At 34.0% G+C, this 3715-nt stretch overlaps 1 long non-coding RNA gene across 1 annotated transcript; it reads right to left on the reverse strand.

Moving 5' to 3' along the window:
- Positions 1 to 251: 251 nt before the first annotated feature.
- Positions 252 to 3498, reverse strand: LOC135838198 (uncharacterized). Its single transcript, XR_010557334.1, has 2 exons — positions 3269 to 3498; positions 252 to 833 (listed from the first exon to the last, which is right to left on the reverse strand). It is a non-coding gene; the product is annotated as an uncharacterized LOC135838198 (long non-coding RNA).
- Positions 3499 to 3715: the final 217 nt, after the last annotated feature.

Genomic DNA, 3715 nt, shown 5'->3' on the forward strand with positions numbered 1-3715 from the left:
AGAGGTTTCCTTGCGCGAAAAAGCCGGCTGTCAAGAGACTCGAACGCTGGTGTACGATCAAGTCGTTTTTTAGGTATCTTCCACTGTGCCTACCACCGATCATGCGACTCGAAAAAATTCCAAATTTGAGCTGAAATTTCGGTCTCAGGGCCCTAAGAACATTACGTTTCGATCTATGTAGTTCCATTTCGTTCAAATCGTAAGTACATGCAGTTAATTGATGATATGGCGAAATAAAATTATAAAATTACTTAATTGCGCTTATAGATATATTTAAACAAGTAAAATTAATTATTAATGTAAACAAAACGTGGCCTTAGGGGAAATATTTGATTATAATAAATTTATCTACTTCGTACTTCACGTTGGTGAAAATTTATAATATAAACTATTTAAATTAATATAGGTACCTACCTAATCGAATAAAATAATAACAATAAAACTTAACTTAAAATTTTTCAAAAGGATACAAAGAGAAGCAATTTCCAACAGCTAGGTATTTTGAGATAATTCTTCCAAATAGCAGATATGATGAACGAGGCTGTCTTGAAGAACTATTTCAAAATACTTAGAGGGTGGAAATCAGTTTTCTTTGTGTTAGTGTATTTTAAGCACACTCGTTTCCGTCTACCCAACCAGTTTTTGTAACGGTACCCTTATTATTATACAGGCATCCCTGAACAGCATTATTTCTTCGGCAAAGTAAAATTTTTGCTCTATTTGAATTATTCCATGAGAATCTTATCCAAGCTTCCTCACAATTTCCTGTACATCCAGTCCCGAAGTGGGTTGAACAAAGTCCATTAAGGTCGGGGTTGTCACATACGTCTGCTCTGTAAAACAACACATATGAGGTATTTATAGTGTTTGCATCAATTGTTCAACCAGTGATATCGATCGAAAGCGAAAATATAAGTCCAGAAAAATTATTAGAATTCAGTGTACGTATCAAAAACGAAAACGCCTGTCATCCGAAATCATCGAGAAAAAATTAATTTGGAACCCCCACTGCTGAAAATTAATTTGAAATCTTCACGAAATAATTTCGAACTATGGTACCTAATCAATCGCCGGACTGTTCATTCTAAGTTGCAATATCGGCGGATTTTTTCACGAGGGGATTTAGTTTTTTTTTTTCTAAATTAGATCATTTGTAGAGGTCATCAAACGATGACGAATGACCCAAACTGGACATTTTTTCGATTTTTTGGAGCTGTGGCGCTTCAAAATTCTCCAAAATGGCCGAAAATGGAAAATTTCAGTTGCCAATTGCTCCGGTTGTACGTAGTACAGAATATTCAACTTTTTTTCAAATTGTAGTACATTGAGAGGGTAATCGACGAATGATGTCAAAATCAGTGTTGCCACTTTCAAAAACCTAAAAAACTCGATTCAAAAACTTATAATTTAAATATAACCGTGATGTCCCCCAGTAAAAATTCTGAAAAAATTTCCAGTTTTAGTCCTTCTCATGTGGAATAACATATCAAAAAATTGGACTGGCATTTTTTTCATTTTCGAGAAAAAAATTACAAGTTTTACAGTTGTTGCAAAAGTACCATCAGAAACCTAAAAAAATGGAAATTTTTGCATTTTTGAAATATTTTACCAATTTGTAGACGACAATGTGAAAAAATCCCCCTCCCTCCCAATTGGTCAACGAATTGACGAAAAATGCATACCTACCTATAGATATGTATTTCACTCGTAAAATAAAATAGCACGAAAAATGACATTTTTCGTCAATTCGTAGACGAATTGGAGGGGAGTGGTATTTTCTCATATATTCGTCCACAAATTGGTAAACTATTTTAAAAATGCAAAAATTTTCATTTTTTTGGTTTCTGATGGTACTTTTGCAACAACTGTGAAACTTGTAATTTTTTTCTCGAAAATGAAAAAAATGCCAGTCCAATCTTTTGATATGTTATTTTACATGAGAAGGACTAAAACTGAGAATTTTTTCAGAATTTTTACTGGGGGACATAACGGTGACATTTGAATTATAAGGTTTTGAACCGATTTTTTTAGGTTTTTGAAAGTGGCAACATTGATTTTGACATCATTCGTCGATTACCTACCCTCTCAAAGTACTACAATTTAAAAATAAGTTGATAATTCTATGCTACGTACAATCGGAGCAATTTGAAACTGAAATTTTCCATTTTCGGTCATTTTAGAGAATTTTGAAGCGCCACAGCTCCGTCAAAAAAAATCAAAAAAATGTCCGGTTTGCTCCATTCGTCATCGTTTGAGATGGCCTCTACAAATGATCTGATTTTTAAAAAAATCGAAATCTCGTGCAAAAATCCGCCGACTTGGCATGGAATGACCCAATTACATACTCAAAAAAATAGTTAGAATTCAACAATGGAGAAACAAATTTTAAATCAGTTTGAAATCGCGAAGATCGATTTTGAAAATGAAATTCTAAATCACCGATGGAAAATTTATCTTGTAAAACGTCGAGAAAATTTATTAAAAATTACTAGATACAAAAAAAAAAGTCATTTGAAATCATCGCGAAAAAATGCAGTAAAATTCAACAACAAAGGAACCAATTCGAAATAGCCACGAACGAAAAGCTGAAATTCGCATAATTCTGCTCGTTATTGCATACTCGCGTAAAGGAGTCTAAATTCTCATTCGATGAGGATGAGGCGAATATATTTGCAAAAATCGCGTGAAAACTGAAAAGTCTTGTAAAAAAATTCTTCTAAATTCGCGTTCTATTCGATTGAGAATAGGCTATTTGGCTATGCGAAAATCGCACTGAAAAAATGAAAAAGAATCGTCACCGAATTTGTCTGCGGAACGTTTCCATTTTTTTAGTGCAATTTTCGCGTTCAATTCGCATTCGAATAGAATACCTACGAAATTAGAGGAATTTATTACAGGATTTTCATGCACTGCGAATTGAAAGCGAAAATTGCACTAACATTAATTTTCATCAAAAATAAAGAATTCGAATTTAAAAGGGAAAATGAAACACGACCCTTGGTTAAGCGCGTGGGTCAAAATTTTCCCACTAGAACGCGGTGAGAAAAATCTGAGCGCCGGGGTAGCGGCTTATGAAAATTTTAAAATTCAAAATTTGTTGCTGAAGCTGAACTACAACAAACTGCCAGTTAAAATTTCGATGGTGTGGTACTTGGGCCAAGAGCTATCTACTGCCGAGACCACTTCCACTTCACAATGTTCCTAGTAAGACAGAAGCAGTGTTGATATCATTTTTTTTTTTTGTTTTTTTTTGTTTAAGGCAACTTACCCTCCATTTGCGTATTCTTGCTGACTGAGAGCTATTGCTGCATCCATTTTCATGATCATCGAGGAAAAAATAATACATACGATAAGAACGCGAGCAAACATGATTGCAATCAAACAACTACTTTTGTAATCCTAAATCGAAAAATGTGTTTGATGAACTTGCTAGGTACTTCAAAGTACTGATGTCGCAAGGGTTTCACAAAAACTAACTATGATATGAGCTAGATGGGACTGGAAAGCAACTGTGTGAAAAACCTATCGTATCTGGTTATTTTATAATCGTAAAATTGCTTAGTCATGACCACCTTAAACCCCCTCGACTTGGTTGAATTTTCACTTTGTGTAAACACAAGACGTTTATAGTTATGTACATATATGTACTTACAAGTGCATTCGTACGACATACGACTGCTTCACAAAGCTGAAATTTGTTTGCATAAAAAGTTTA

The sequence above is a fragment of the Planococcus citri genome, chromosome 2 (assembly GCF_950023065.1).
Source record: "Planococcus citri chromosome 2, ihPlaCitr1.1, whole genome shotgun sequence".
Classification (NCBI taxonomy): domain Eukaryota; kingdom Metazoa; phylum Arthropoda; class Insecta; order Hemiptera; family Pseudococcidae; genus Planococcus; species Planococcus citri.